The sequence below is a fragment of the Lissotriton helveticus genome, chromosome 3_1, assembly GCF_964261635.1.
Source record: "Lissotriton helveticus chromosome 3_1, aLisHel1.1, whole genome shotgun sequence".
In the NCBI taxonomy this organism is placed as follows: domain Eukaryota; kingdom Metazoa; phylum Chordata; class Amphibia; order Caudata; family Salamandridae; genus Lissotriton; species Lissotriton helveticus.
Window position 1 is genome coordinate 549,892,081 of NC_136061.1, and position 15,890 is coordinate 549,907,970.

The 15,890-nt window shown below is 52.8% G+C and overlaps 1 protein-coding gene across 1 annotated transcript in view; it reads left to right on the forward strand.

Annotated features, from left to right (window-relative positions):
* VPS8 (VPS8 subunit of CORVET complex) overlaps window positions 1-15,890 on the forward strand; it is a 2,052,516-nt gene that overhangs the window by 1,237,742 nt on the left and 798,884 nt on the right. The window lies entirely within an intron of this gene.

The following is a 15,890-nucleotide window of genomic DNA, read 5'->3' on the forward strand; positions in this document are numbered from 1 at the left end:
AACCCGCTGTCTTGTTTCCACTCTGCAGAAGGCCTCCGTGGGGTTCCTGGGTACCTACCTTGGATGTTTCATTGGGTCCCCGACTCTTCTAAGTCTTCTGGGTACAGTCTAGACTTTGATCCCAGTTTGCATTCCACTTTATTAGTATATGGTTTGGTCTACCCCTGGAGACCGCTCTGTATTTGTGCTACTAACCTAATGTTGAAGTATTGTGTGTATTGTGACTATATCTTCGGGTAGGAGATATCTCAACGTGTTAGTGAGTGTTTATAATAAATACATATGTTTTTTAACTACTCTGTGTGGTTATTTTTTACTTAACCTACCATATATGATTAGTACTGGTATAACAAGCTGCTTTAGACTCTTTCTGGACTAAGCCTGAAGGCTGCTCTCCACAACTACCACTTAGAGAGCTTTCTATGGTTATCTAAGACCACTAAAATCACCATAAGGGTTTTCTGAATTAGTTCAGGGTGCATCACTTAAATAAGTGTGCACCATATACTAAGCCAGCCTCCTACGTATACTTTTTAATCATGCACTCCATGTAGAGGTCTCTTATCATCAAGGTGATGCAGTGAAGTGATTAAAACGAGTTGCCCAATATTATTTACCAGAAAAGTTAACTTTTGTAGATTTTACAATAGTTTTGAACAGACCAGCAAAATTTCCTGCCAGAATTCAATATAAACATAAATCAGAGCTTAAAAGAACAAGCTACTTACTTTCAGTAATGTTTTTTCTAGTAGAGAATCTATCTAACCACAGATTCCTTACCTTGTGAATAGCCCCAAGCTCCAGACTGGATCTAAACAATTTTCTATAGCACTTCCCTTATGCGTCAAGAGGTGGCAATGTGCGGCTCCGCGTCGGTTCAGTTCTTGCTCGGATATAACGATTGAATCGCTATATCTGCACTACCTCCACGTGCTGCTGTCAGTTTCCTTCTGATTTCCATCTGCGTTTATTGGATGCGTAGTCCATAGAAATCAGAATATACCAGTGTGCAGATCTGTGGATTAGATTCTTATTAACAGTATGAGTCCATTCCACAGAATGGGAAGGAGGGTGGGTCGGTGAGGCATCTGCAGTTAGATAGAGTCTCTACCATAAGAACAAGTTACTTACCTTCGGTAATGGATTATCTGGTAGAGACTCTATCTAGCTGCAGATTCCTTATCTTTGAATTTCCCAGGTGTCAGGCTGGAACCGGAAACTTTTGCTTGAGCAATATCCCTTGAGCACGCTGTTGGATGGCTCCATTTGTTTCCACGTGACGTCGGCATTGTTTGCGTCGGTTAGGACGACGCAGTCACCTATATAGGCGCTACCCCAAAACACTATTTTTTTCCACGTCAGAAGCGCAGAGCCACGAAGTAACTCACAAAGATGTGTTCAAAACTAGGGCTCACAAAAAAAGGGGAGTAACCCTAGCCCTAACAAATCAGTCCGCAAAGCCGGGAGGCATGGGTGGGCCCATTAGGAATCTGCAGCTAGATAGAGTATCTACCAGATAATGTGTTACCGAAGGTAAGTAACTTGTTCATCTGATAGACTTCTAGCTGCAGATTCCTTAACTTTGAATTAGATACCCAAGTCATACTCTCCTGACAGTGGGTTGCGGATCAGCCACTAGGAAGTCCTGCAGAAACAAACTGGCAAAATGGCCGCACCTGAGGACCTGACCTGACTGAACTGTTTCCAACCGAGTCTGCAAGGACAGCACCAAATGTGACCTTCAAAGCAATCTGGTGGAGCTAGAAAGCGCCCCCACCACAGTCCTGTCTGGGAGGTGGTTACACCTCTATGTGACAGGAAAGCTATTGTCCTACCTCCCCCTGCTCAAGCCTGGCTCAACAGCAGGAGGGCAGAAGTCTGTCTATGTTTGGCAGCAGCACTAGCTTGCTGTTAGACCCCGAAAGGCTGGTACCGGGAATACAGGGTGGCTGCCTAGGGGAGCACCCAGTACATGGGATCCTACATCCAACACCGTTTTCGGTGTAACCAATATATAGTTAGATATCTCGTAAATTGACTTGATGTCTTCTATATGTCTAAAATGGCTCACCGCACTTACAAAGTAGGGAGAATCGACTCCTAGGTTTGTAGGGGTTGACCTGCTCATGCAGGGCACCCTCATTCTTCTAACCAAGCACCCTGCCTTTTGGGTTGACTTATAGGTTTTAAGTGCAGTGACCTCAGATATAAGAAAACTTATACCTGTTGTAAGTGGTGCTAGCACCAGCTCACACAGGCTGCAATGACAGGCCTGTAGTCACAGTTTGAGTGGTCTCCCATGAGTGGCATAATACATGCTCAGCCCATGGTAGACCTCTGGTGTACCTCTGGTGTACCTATGCCCTGGCTAACCCAGTGCCTTACACTAGGGACTTCGCATGGTTCACCAGTAACTAATGAGGAAGGTACCAAAGTACTTACCAAGTGCAATTTAGGGAGAGAGCAAAGTGACTGGGGTCCTGATTAGCAGGATCACAGTCAAACTAGTCGAAAAAACAGATTGACAACAGCAACCAGTGGGGTATCCATGAAAGCAGATCCTACTTTCCTACAGTAGATAATTGTTTTTTCCTGATTAAAGACATGGGTGCAAAAAGGATTGGAAAAGATCCTGCCTTTTACTCAGTAGAAAGAATGTATTTGTTCCATTTTTGAGAAGCCTCAGCTATGTCGATTTGTTAATCTCAAAAATGGAACAAAGCTTTGTCTTTACTCCTGAGTTTTGGTGACATAGCAGAGCTGTAAAAGGTTTTTAGTGTTTGTGTGTGAAACTGGGTACTTCTGAAGGCAGTGTGATATGCCTGTTGCTAATGGAGTCTCTTGGCATAGATCTGAAACTGGAGTTTGAGAGTGTGCAAGTTTTTCTTTGTCTACCAGGGTTTATACATATATAATTGTATCTGAAAGAGACACGTTAGTGATAGATTCTTTACCTTAGAATATCCCCAGGCGTCAGACTGGATCCGGAAATTTTTGCGTAGCAGTACCCTTGCGCGTCGGTAGGCGTCGTCTGCGGCTCCGTCGTCGGAGTACTTAGACGCGGCCTCCGCGTGCTGGCGTCAGTTCTTTTTTCCGCGCCAGCAGCGCAGATCCTGAAAAAGTGGTACCGTAGTCTTTTTTGACTAACCTTTTTTGATCTCTTTTGATCATTCTTTTTCGAGTCTTCGACTCCGAACGGTGCCGGTAGGGATGCCCGGTTTTAAGCCCTGTGAGGATTGCGACTGGCTGATGTCGGTCACCGACCCCCACCGTCGGTGTCTCCACTGTCTCGGCATCGACCACGACGACACCGGTTCCGACTGCCGGGCCCTGACTTCGAAAGCTAGGCGGGAGCGGTCCCGCAAGCGACTCGAACTCCGGCAGTCGGCCCCGTGCCGAGAGAGGTCCCTGTCCGGACGGAGGTCGAGGGACCGGTCGCGGGAGCGGAGCCATCATAGCTCCGGGAGTCGACATCACTCCTCTGGGTCGAAGTCGTCAGGTAAGCACAAGAAGTCGAAGAGACGTCATAGCTCTTCCGACGCCCCCCCGGCGCTCGCTAGATGTGGCCGGGGGTTCAGGTGACACCGCACACGCGGCTCCGTCAGAGTCGCAGGCGCCGCGTCCGGCCCCATACCCTCCGATCCCTGGGCTACGCGCGACGCTGGGGGAGATAGAGCGGTTCCTCATGACCATGAGGTACCTCACTCCCCCGGCGTGCTCCGTGGCGCCTTCGGGTCCAGCGGACCCGTCTGGGGGCCCTAGCGGGTCGGGGACACCGGCCCCGACGCCGTCAAGTGCTTCGGCCTCGGCGCCGCCGGCGCCTTCGGTCCCGGCGCCGCAGGGCCCCACTGGATCCGGTTCCGGATCCGGGTCGCCGCCGGTGGACCTAACAACCTCCCCGGCACCGACCCCTCAGGTGTCACCCCCGGCGCCGTCTTCGGGCGGCTCCGTCCCCCAGGCCTCCCTCGACCCGGCTCCGGCACCGGTGCGGCGCCGCTGGGCGCCGCTTCAGACGCCGATCGGAGAGTTCATCTTTCATGAGCCGGCCCCATCATTTGACACCCCTGGATACCAGGAGATGGGTGATGAGGAGGATTGGGAGGGGTCTGAGGACCCTCTGACACGGGAGTGTCAGTGCCAGGAGGAATGGACAGGTGGACTTGGGGATGCCAGTGGTCTGGACACATCACCAGACACTGGCTTTGTCTCCCCCCCTACCGTGGCTATGGAGGAGGGGGCTACCTATAGTGTGGTGCTGACGCGGGCGGCCAAGGCCTTGGGCCTTGAACTCCCTGTCGCGGCCGTGACGACTAACCTCCTCACTGAGGTCCTTAAACCGCAGTCAAGATCGGCCGAGCCTCTGCTGCCGTTTAATGAGGCCTTGACCGACGTTCGTTTGGGCACCTGGTCCAGGCCCGCTACAGGTTCGCCTGTAGATAGGAACGTGGCCAGACGCCTCCGCCCGGCCCCGGGCGACCCTTGTTTCCTGTCCACCCACCCCACCCCTGAGAGCCTGGTAATCCAGGCCTCCAATGTCGCCTGACAGGGAATCCAAGAGGTATGAGCAATACGGCAAGAAGGTATTCTCTTCCCTCAGTTTGGGACTGCGGTCTTCCAACACCGCATGCCTCTTGGGCCGCTACACCCACTCCCTGTGGGATACGGTCGCGGACGTGCTGCCAGATTGCGCGTTGGTGGTACGGGCTAAACTCGGCCAAGCCCTTGTGGAAGGCCGAGATGCGACACGGTATTCTATTCGGTGTGGACTGGATACCACCGACTCACTGGGTAGAGCGATGGCAACGACGGTGGCGATTCGTCGCCACGCCTGGTTGAGATCCGCCAACTTCTCGGCTGATGTCCAGAATACACTCATGGACATGCCGTTTGATGGCCGTCGACTTTTTGGCGACAAGGCAGACCATGCGCTTGAGCGCTTTAAGGACTCCAGGGCTACGGCCAAGTCCTTGGGCCTCCTCGGTCCCACACCAGCAATCGGCTGCCTTTCACTCCTTTCGTGGTCACGGAAGGGGTGTACCCACACGTGCTGCCAGCCACGCGCCGCAGGGTAATACCCAACGCGGTGGCGGCCGTGGAAACCGCCGTGGCACCGGTCGGGGACAACGGCGAGGTCAGTCCACACCTTCCACCGCGGCATCCGCCTCAAAGCCCTCCTAGTCCGTGCTTTCAGGCCCATGTGTCGCGAGTGGGGGGCAGAGTTCGCCATCACCTCCTCCACTGGCACACTCTCACTTCGGACAGGTGGGTGCTGCAAATCGTCCGAAGGGGCTACTCCCTCCCCTTCGAGACGACCCCTTCAGCCATGCCACCGCGTATCGGGGGATCATTTGCGGCTTCTGCAGGAGGAAGTTACGGCCCTCTTGGCCAAGAGGGCCATCGAGCGCATTCCTGGGCCAGAAGTAGGGTGTGGTTGTTACTCCCACTACTTTCTGGTACCCAAGAAGGGCAAAGGGGGCCTACGCCCTATCTTGGACCTACGGAACGTCAACAGCTTCCTCCGGAAGGAGAAGTTCAAAATGCTGACTCTGGCTCAGGTCCTAGCTGCCCTGGACCCAGAAGACTGGATGGTAGCGTTGGACTTGCAGGACGCTTATTTCCACATCCCCGTCCTGCAGGCCCACCGGCGCTACCTGCGGTTCACGGTTGGCCACGAGCACTTTCAGTTTACCGTGCTCCCCTTCGGCCTTACCAGCGCCCCACGGGTGTTCACAAAGGTGATGGCGGTGGTCGCAGCTCATCTGCACAGGTTAGGGGTTTCAGTCTTCCCCTACCTCGACGACTGGTTGTTGAAGGCAGGCTCGCCCCAGACAGTCGTCAGCCACCTCCAGACGACGGCAGACCTCCTGCACCAGCTGGGGTTCTCCATCAATGTGCCAAAGTCACACCTGTGCCCCTCTTAGAAGCTCCTCTTCATCGGAGCGATTCTCGACTCGGCGCAGTTTCGGGTTTATCCTCCCGAGCAGCGGGTTCGGGATATTCAGGCTCTCATTCCACTCTTTCAGCCTTTATCCCGGGTCTCGGTCAGGTTGACGCTGCGGCTTCTGGGGCTGATGGCCTCCTGCATCCTTCTGGTGCATCACGCCGGTGGCGGATGCGGGCTCTGCAGTGGGACCTGAAGTTTCAGTGGGCCCAGCATCAGGGCAACCTTTCTGACCATGTCCTGATCTCGGAGGGCACTGCGAGACAGCTGCAGTGGTAGCTCGCGGACCGCGATTGGGTCAGCGGCAGATCCCTCTCCCTTTTCCAACCGGAGCACGTAGTTGTGACGGACCCGTCCCTCCAGGGCTGGGGAGGCCACATGGGAGAGGCGGCGAGCAGAGGCCTCTGGTCTCCGGCGGAGTCCCGGCTCCATATCAACTTATTTTGGAGCTGCGGGCGATTCGTCTAGCACTGAAGGCATTCCTCTCCTCTGTTCGGGGGAGTGTAGTGTAGGTGTTCACGGACAACACCACCGCCATGTGGTACTACAACAAACAGGGCGGGGTGGGGTCGTGGGCCCTTTGCCAGGAGGCTCTTTGCCTCTAGCAGTGGCTGGAACGTCAGGGCGTGACCCTGGCGGTTCAACACCTGGCAGGTTCTCTGAACGCCAGGGCGGACGAACTCAGCCGTCGGTGCATGATGGATCATGAATGGCGTCTGAACTCGGACGTGGCGCAAGGCCTCTTTCAGCAGTGGGGAGAGCCTTGGTTAGATCTATTCGCCACCGAAGAAAACGCGCAATGTCATCAGTTCTGCGCGTTGGAATTTCCAAGGCGGCACTCGCTCGGCGACGCATTTCGTCGCGAGTGGAGTTGCGGTCTGTTGTACGCCTTTCCGCCTATACCACTTCTGCCCAGAGTGCTGAAGAAGATCAAGCGCGACCGGGCACAAGTCATCCTTGTGGCTCCGGACTGGGCACGAAGGTACTGGTATCCCGAGCTACTCAATATGTCAGTCGATCCCCCGGTTCGTATGCCTCTTCAGGAGGACCTTCTGTCGCAGCTGCAGGGGACGGTCCTCCACCCGAACCTGTCCAGTCTCCACCTCCATGCTTGGAAATTGAGCTGCAACAGTTGAGGCCATTTGACTTGCCTCCTGAAGTCTGTAATGTCATTCTGGCAGCCAGGCGTCCCTCCACAAAATCGGTATACGCCTGCAGGTGGAATAAGCAAAGGCTGTGGATCCTCTTTCTGCCCCTCTTTCTGAGGTTCTTCTCTTCCTTCTTTCTCTTGCCCAGCAGGGCTCTGCTCTGGGCACTATCAAGGGCTACCTTTCTGCCCTTTCAGCCTTTCTGAGGCTGCCTGATCAACCTTCTTTGTTCAAGTCCCCGATTGTAAATAGGTTTTTGAAGGGCATCACACACACGTTCCCTCCTGTTCCGTTTGTGATGCCTCAGTGGGACTTAAACCTTGTTCTTACATTTCTGATGTGCGCTCCCTTTGAGCCACTTCACAACTGTCTTCTCCGCCTTCTTACTCTGAAGACTGCTTTCCTGGTTGCCATCACCTCTGCCAGGAGAGTGAGTGAGCTACAGGCTCTTTCATCTAAACCCTCTTTCCTTTCTGTCCATCCGGACAAGGTTGTGTTGCGGACTAGGCCATCTTTCCTGCCCAAGGTTGTCACGGCCTTCCACATCGGGCAGTCTATCACCTTGCCTACCTTCTTTCCGCCACCGCATCCCTCTAAAGAGGAAGAGCGGCTCCACCGTCTGGTCCCAAAACGTGCGCTCTCTTTAATTAATTAATTAATTAATTCTATCTGGATCGCACACGCCAGTTCCGGGTGGATGACCAACTCTTTGTTGGTTACGTGGGCGCTAAGAAGGGGAAGGCGGTGCACAAGAGGAAAATCTCTCGGTGGATCATCTTGTGTATCTAGGCATGTTACTCCTTGGCCAAAGAGGAGCCCCCTCTTGGATTACGGGCTCATTCCACTCGGGCCACTGCGACTACAACTGCCCTGGGCCGGGGAGTGCCCTTGCAGGACATTTGCCAGGCATCTACGTGGGCCTCGCTGCACACGTTTGCAAGGCACTATTGCCTGGACAGTCAAGTCCGGAGGGATGGCTTCTTTGGCCGATCTGTCCTCCAGGACTTTCTGGTGTGATTATTGGTTCGCAGACCCACCACCGGGGTTGGTATTGCTGGGGTATCTATTCTAAGGGAAGGAATCTATCACTAACGTGTCTCTTTCAGATGCACAAGTTACTACTTGTGTAACGATATATCTGTAAGAGACATTAGTTAGTGATAGATTCCTTACCGACCCACCCATCCTCCCCGTTCTGCGAACCGATATCTAGGGTTAAGGTCATCCCCTTTCAGGGCCCTAGTTTCAATGGCACCAGTGTTGGTTTTTAACATGGCTCTGCGCTTCTGGCACTGAAAAGCTGTGTCTAAGAACTGACGTCAGCACGTGGAGGCAGAGTCTAAGTACTCCGACGACGTCATCACGGTGCACACGACGCCGACGACGGACGCGGAGCCGCAGACGACGCCTACCGACGTGCAAGGGTACTGCTATGCAAAAATGTACGGATCCAGTCTGACGCCTGGGGATATTCTAAGGTAAGGAATCTATCACTAACTAATGTGTCTTACAGATATATCGTTACACAAGTAGTAACTTGTGCATTAAATGAATCTGATATCAATAAGCAAGAAATTGTGCATAACTTTAGATAGAGGCTTTCCTGCAGTTGGTGTTATTAAAGCAGTGGTGTCCACCATACATGTGTAAGGTTGCAATGTTTTAGTTGTATGGTTCATTTTAAGGAAATCTTTAAGAGGGTATATAAGAAGGTGCCGGTTAGCAGTCTGTTTAAATTAAATGATTGGCTAAAAGTTTTGATCTTTATTTGGAGTAATTGATTTTTCTTTTCTTTCTCTATATTAATACATTTGTGTTTGTCAGTGAAACATACCAATGAAATAATTTAAGAAGGGAATTCTAACCATGTTATGTTTCCAATGTATGTTGCAACGCAAACCAACTCCTTTTTAGGTCTCGGCCTAGCGTCGCACTGCGTAAGCAGTGGGCGGAGTCCGAGATTTTTTGTTTTGGCCGTATGGGGGCTTGAACCCGCCCCTCTTCTCCATTGGCTGGCTTCCTAAACGGAGGCCAGCCATTGGAGGAGAGGGGCGTCACTCAGTTCAAGCCCCGTCTTGGCAAAGGCAGACGCATGTTTATTTTTGCATCGCGCTAAAGTGAAAGCGCGATGCAAAATATAAACAAGCAGCTGCCTTTTTTGATAGTATTAAGCAGTGTGAGGGTTTCCGCATGTGTAGCTAGGCGAGTGTCCATGGCCTAGAAGATGTTCTTCGTTGTGCTGCGCCGAGTACACAGTAGATTTTGCATAGCGCTGTGCGGCGCGCTCGTGTGCAGCTATCCCCGTGTCGTCCTTGAGATGCTGCTGTTTCTCTGTTCATGGATTGCTGCATATAAAGGGGAGAGCCAAACAATCACTATGTAACCAGATCTGCTCCAAGCCTGGCAGGGAGGTGGCTCTGTCTGTCCCTCTGTCACAGCTGCTCTTCCCAGCTTCGGGTGCTGTGTTTAGCGATCTCTCTACTGCAGCCCTGTGTCCCTGCCGTCCCTACCACCCACACCATGCTCGTTTTTTACAGTACTTAGAGATGGCTGAAAACAATGGCTATGAAAACAGCCAGGATTCCTTCAATCGCCCCACTAAAGGTTTCCACACAATCCTTACGTGGGGTAAATTTATTGTGTGTACATTGCATGTAGAAATTCTTTCACTTTTAAATGAAAACACAGAGATATAGATTGTACTCATTTTGTCCAAAAACTAGATGCACCATTCTAGGCAGTCGCATGTTACTCGGTTCTCTTCGCTCATGCAGCTGTTTCTCGCCCTCATTTCTTCCCTGATTCTCGCCTTTAGTTCTTTCCCAGGTTCTCACCCTTATTTTGTTCCCACGTTCTCACCTTCTTCCTTCTCACCCTCCTGCTTCCCTCCTGTGCTGCTCACACAATAGCCTGTCACTCAGTGTCGAAATAGAATCCTGCAGGTGAGTTTGAGCTCTCACGGGGCTGGTTGGGCGCTGCACCAGGTCTCCCCTTGGCTACGGGTGGGTGTCGCCTGTCTCTCCCGCCTCCCTGCGGCACTCAACACTGCCGGTGCTTTCGAGTTGCCTGCGAGACAGAGAGCGGGTGCCTGACAGGGGAGGCCTGCCTGCAGCTCCCGCCTGTACCCTGGTGCTGGATGTCGCCACTGGTAGAGAGTGGTTGCTTTGGGGGGAGGGGCGGGGGCTGTCAGGGGGCGGGGGTGCTCGCTTCTCCTGTTTTCTCGAGAGCTCAAAGCCCATAATTACAGGTAAGCAGGTACCGAGCACTCGAAGGATGGGCTCAGCTGTCAGCCAGGTAGGCGCTTCAAAAGGCCTCCTAGCAACCGAGGCTCCTAATGAGGCACGGCTCCGCGCGGCGCCCTCCTCCACAGCGCAAACAGATCCGGCCCGAATCAATGGAATTCCTCTTCTCCCATCCATTAGGAACACGTCCGAGGAAGAGGACTGTGAAACTCACCGTGAGAAAAGTTCTTCAGGCAGGGGCATGGCGTCGCCCCACACCTCCAGGCATACACACATACACACTTTGCAGAGCACCCTATTCACACCAAGGCCTGTGGATATGGTGACCCCTCACCGTAGTCTGCATTGGAGTGGAGGAATCCTTTTGCGTTAGTTACACCAGTGGAGTGGCATACGGCCTAGGCACAAGGCCTGCTCCCCAGGACCATCTATGTTTGTGCTTCAGTCGCTCCCATGCCTCATCGAGGCACCTGATGCGCATGGATGTACCCTGCCAATGTTACGCCGCCTTCTTTCATCTTTTGCTTTCATGTACACCCTCCTGTGCTCCTTCCCCCTCACTTTATTCTCATGCACTTTGTCTTTAGAAGTTTGTTTTCCATTTTCTTCAATCTCCCTGTAGTGCACTCCTCGTGCCTGCTTTTACCTTCTTTGGGTTCATCCGTTCACTTATCTTCCTTTTGTCTCCACGCCACTCCTTACATTTCTACCCTTCCCTATCTCCTTTTGTTCGCTCTGTCATACACTTAAAATGAATCCTTCCCTCAATTGGTTGGGGTGTGGGTTACGTGTGGCTCTCTGTGTGTGTGTGTGTGTGTGTGTGTGTGTGTGGGGGGGGCTCTGTCTGTGTGTGTGGCTCTGTGTGTGTGTGTCTCTGTCTGTGTGTGTGTGTGTGTGGCTGTGTGTGTGTGTGTGTGGCTCTGTGTGTGTGTGTGTGTGGCTCTGTGTGTGTGTGTGGGGCTCTGTGTGTGGCTCTGTTGGGTGCGTGTGTGGCTCTGTGGGTGTGTGGGGCTCTGTGGGTGCGTGTGGCTCTGTGTGTGGCTCTGTGTGTGTGTGGGTGCAAATGCAATAGGTCTCGCATTTGCGAGAGATTAAGCTATTGGCATTGTAAATGACAATGCCATTTATTAAGTCTCGCGTCAGCGAAAGACCTATTGCTGCCCACCTAGCTCTGAAGGGACCACAGGCCGTGGCACGAGCGCCGATTGCACCTCGTGGACGCGCATGCCCCGCCTCCCGAGCCGTGCACATCTCAGTCAGTCAGCCATGCCTCTCATTCGCGCGCGCGCACACACACACACACACACACACATACAGTATACACACACGCTCACACACACAGGTGACCCCCCTCGCCCCCCCAACCTGCTCACGCGCACCCAGACACACACAGTCACACACGCACATCCATACACTCGAAGTGCCCATCTCCTGTCTCGCTAGCCTGATACACCACAAAACACGTCTCCCCTACTCACCGGGCTGACTCAGGACTCCCCCGCTGCTCTCCAGGCCGGTCTTTCCTCCTCAGGTGTGTGTCAGCGACGCAGGCTTGGCAGCAGTCGGGGCTCTCCATGATCACGCACCGCAAATCTTCCGGCTGGCTTCGCAGATGACAAGCTTCCTAGACGTCTGATGTGCACGCTCACGGTACACGGAAACGCGCACAGCGTGACTGAGTGTGCGCCCGTACAGCTGAGGCGCATGCTCACGACATTATCCTTCGCTTGTTTCTGAGGCTCTCTTGCGAAGCAGTAAAGAGCTGCCTGGGAGACTATGTGTAAGCCTCCACTGCCTCAGGATGGAATCTTCAACTTTTGCTTATGGTCTGGAGGTAGGGAGGGATTCAGAGAGCATGGGGAGACAAGTGAAAGCGGGGGCTATCTTGTGTTGTGCGAGGGGAGTTTTCTGTTGTAAAGGTGGTGATAAATGGCTCAGTGAGTAAACTCGCCTCACGGCGGCTCACACTGCTCAGAGCATCTCTTCAACATCTCTGAATGCTTCTCTCATGTTCATGGTTGGGCTGCGGAGATGCTGCCTGTGCTCGGATGGGCCTATGTTTACTCATTGATCATCTGCCTGTTTCTCGCATCTTCATTCCTCACTCCCCTAACTCTAATGAAAGTAACACCCCAGTACCCCAAGGCTCTGCAGCACTGGTGGAATCTACTCCGACCTTTTCGAGCCAGGTGAGTGCTCTCTCAAGCTCCTCGCTTGGATGGAGCACTCCCCTCAAGGCTAGTAACTGTCTGCGTGCCTGCATGTCTGGCGCGTCCTCCGATCCTGCTGGTTACAGGGAGCGCCTAGCAACAGCTCTCCCTGCTGACCCAGGGATGCTGCATACCGTTGCCTGCTGCTAAGGTTAGCCAGGGCTCGCCTCGTTTCCTTGACACTCGAGTGGTAGTGGCGATTGAGCAACCGAGGCTTGCTCGGACAGGGGCAGTGGGCGTTTGCGGCAGATAGAATATAGCAAGTCATGTATCACTCTTAACAAAGGTCAATTTCCAGTCCGAGTTGTTATTTTTAAAAGGAATAGGATACGGGCCATGACTCACCCACTAACCCCGCGCACCAAGACATCTGCAAGGCGGCTGCGGGAAGACAGGGGGCGGCAAAGACCTTTCCTTTAGGAAAATAATTGTTCCTAGCTCGACTTTCTTTAATTCATGGGTATCATTTTATTGCATGTATGCATCTCATCTCAGTCGCAGCTTTCAGCGTGCTGTCCCGGAGTTCCTAGCTCACTTAGACTAACGTATTAAAAGGGTTTAGAGTCACAATTCCTGTGAAATCACAAATCCGCAAATCCCGGGTCGCGGTGTACTGAAGGGACTGTGCAAGTTGCACGTGACCCATTACGAATCGTGTAGAAAAAGGAGCACGAAAGGATGCTCCCAGGCGATTCCCAGGGACACGTTGCAATGGTTTGCTACCTCAGTTACTATTGCAATCCACTGAGGGCTTACCGACACAGGCCCTAGGAGGCGGTATCCATCCGCAAGCGGGAATCTGTCCACGATGAACCCTCCACTGTGTGAATGTGGGCCATGGGCATTGCTGAGCAGGCATGCTACACCCATTTACATAGTAACAGGTTTTTTTTAGAGTGTACATCCTGACCTTTTAAGAGACCGGGTTTGCAGATTTGGTACATACAGTGACGGAGGTCTTCTGTCCTTCTCAGGCCTCAATCATTGCATTCCCAGCCCTTTTAAGAGGGTTTGCAGTCCTACATTTGTTAGTATTTTTGTGAACTGCAAAATAAGGAAAATGGCCTTAGAGCAGGTGGGCAACTAGAGCCACATTTCGGGGGGGGGGGCTAAAAAATATTTCGGGGGGGGGGGCTAATTCTTCCAACCGTAGACAAAGTGGCTGTAAGAAGGGGCGAACACACAACAAAAGCCTCAATTACACGTAAATGGTCTTTAAAGACCTGTTAAGTACTCGGGTGCGGCTGCAATTAGATGCTGGCCAGCCTGCGAAGCTGTCGCAGCCCGGGCTGACACACACGACAGGGGGGGGGGCTGAAGCCCCTTGAGCCCAATGGGTGTTGCGCGCCTGCCTTAGACGCACTTATGGATTGTGTGTGTTTTGTGTAGCTGGAGGGGAGGGGGGGGATGATTTGGCGTTCTTTAGGTAATTTCACCTGAGGCAGCAAACGCTGCAGGGACGGCCCTGATGAGATCAATAGAACGGTTTAATTGAGGCGTAGTGGGGTACTTAATGAGCCCCTATCTCGGGACTGATCAGTAGTAGTCAAGAGTTCTTGATGCCCTGGTGTGTCCCACACCCCACAGCCTATCAGTTGGATTCAAATGGATCCCCCGTGAATTCTGAAAGACCATCAACCACGCATTCATAACCAGCAGATGGACTACGGGAACACCCTCTACGCCGGAATCAATAAACCCCTGCTCCAAAAACTCCAGACCTTCCAGAACACAGCCGCCAGACTCGTCCTAGGCATCCCACAAAAATACCACATCACCCAGCACCTACAAGACCTCCACCGGCTCCTCGTCGAAAAGAGAGTGACATTCAAGCTGCTCACTCACGCCTACAAATCCCTCCACAACATCGGACCCCAGTACGTCAGCGAAATATCCCCTTCTAAGCACCCGAGAGAACCTTTCGCTCTGCCGACCTCGCCCTGGCCAAAACCCTTTGCATCCGCATAGCCAGAACTGGTGGAAGAGCATACCCCTACATCTCAGCAAAAACCTGGAACAAGCTCCTGCTCAACATCAGATGTTCCCCCACTCTGAATGTCTTCAGGAAGAACCTAAAGACCTGGCTCTTTGGGTAAGACGGAGCCGCATGCAGCTGCACGACCTCCAACCCCCTCCCCAGCGCCTCGAGACCCTCACGGGTGAGTAGCACACTTCACAAATCCCTGGTTTATTGATTGATTAATATAGTTAGAAGGTTTGAACTGGGGACAAGTCAGTCGATGTTGGAAAACTCATTCACCCTGAGATCCATCTCTACATGTCTGGAGATCCCTTTGGAAATGATTAGAGAGCGCCCAAGGTTGGAGACCTTGAGGTAGTTGAGAATTCTTAGAGGGACCATCACTGTCCACAATACAGAATCTGGTACATGGAAACGAATTATGCGACGTTTTTCCCATACACAGGACTAGGTCCAAAGGCAAGTGTATGCTGACACTAGAAGGCAAGTGTATGCTGACACTAGAAGGCAAGTGTATGCTGACACTAGAAGGCTAGTGTATGCTGACACCAGAAGGCAAGTGTATGCTGAGAGTAGAAGGCAAGTGTATGCTGAGAGTAGAAGGCAAGTGTATGCTGACACTAGAAGGCAAGTGTATGCTGACAGTAGAAGGCAAGTGTATGCTGACACTAGAAGGCAAGTGTATGCTGACACTAGAAGGCAAGTGTATGCTGACACTAGAAGGCAAGTGTATGCTGACACTAGAAGGCAAGTGTATGCTGACATTAGAAGGCAAGTGTATGCTGACACCTGTGTTCCCACGAAGCCGCACGCCTGCGCGCCCGCTCAGCTCCGAGCCCCGGAGCGCGCACTGCTGTGTCTGTGGCGCGCACACATCACCAAAAGCATTCGCGCTGCCGCTGCATTTAGCAAGTGCTTCCTCGTGCTAAATGTCTTTTGTTTTCTAGAGTGCGGCTGTGGGAGCACAAATCTGCCCGCAGCCACACTTTAGAAAACCAAAGAAATGCAGCACCAAACTTTAGAATCACTTAAAAGCCCACACTGTGTTTCTAAGCTTACACCACAATCGTCAGGGCATGAATAGGGAGCAGTTAGGTAGTGCACACAAACTCATGAATCCCCAGAAAGGATAGTACCCAGTTCCCCGGTGCTCCTATTTATTACCTACTAGCAGCCCGTCCCGACCTTGTCCGGGTGCTTTCAGGCTTCCCCCTACCCCTGCCTGCCCCGACATTGCCCAGCAGCCCGTGCCCCCGCCTGCCCCGTCCCCCGGCTGCCGCCTGGCCCGACCCTCGCCTGGAGGTGTTAGTCCCCGTCCCCCTCCTTCCCCGACCCCCGCCTGCCCCGACATTACCTTTAGTAACTCCC